Source organism: Rhincodon typus, chromosome 41 (assembly GCF_021869965.1).
Source record: "Rhincodon typus isolate 14 chromosome 41, sRhiTyp1.1, whole genome shotgun sequence".
Classification (NCBI taxonomy): domain Eukaryota; kingdom Metazoa; phylum Chordata; class Chondrichthyes; order Orectolobiformes; family Rhincodontidae; genus Rhincodon; species Rhincodon typus.
In genome coordinates, this window is record NC_063372.1 from 7,113,788 (window position 1) to 7,114,198 (window position 411).

The 411-nt window shown below is 43.3% G+C and overlaps 1 protein-coding gene across 1 annotated transcript in view; it reads right to left on the reverse strand.

The window, feature by feature from the left end:
* Positions 1–411, reverse strand: part of LOC109924474 (histone-lysine N-methyltransferase 2D-like) — a 143,392-nt gene that overhangs the window by 95,805 nt on the left and 47,176 nt on the right.

The window sequence follows — 411 nt, forward strand, 5'->3', positions numbered from 1 at the left end:
TGAAACTTTGCAGAGGAACATAGATACATTGAGTGAGTGGGCAAAGGTCTGGCAGATGGAATACAATGTAAATAAATGTGAAGTCATACATTTTGGTAGGAGTAATAGTACAAAGGATTATTACTTGAATGGTAAAAAGTTGCAGCATGCTGCTCTGCAGAGGGACCTGGGTGTCCTTGTGCATGAATCACAGAAGGTAGGTCTGCAGGTACAACAAGTAATTAGGAAGGCAAATGGAATTTTGTCCTTCATTGCTAAAGGGATTGAAATAAAAAGCAGAGAGGTTATGTTGCAGCTGTACAAGGTGCTGGTGAGGCCACACCTGGAGTACTGTGTGCAGTTTTGGTCTCCTTACTTGAGAAAGGACGTACTGGCACTGGAGGGGGTGCAAAGGAGGTTCACTAGGTTGAT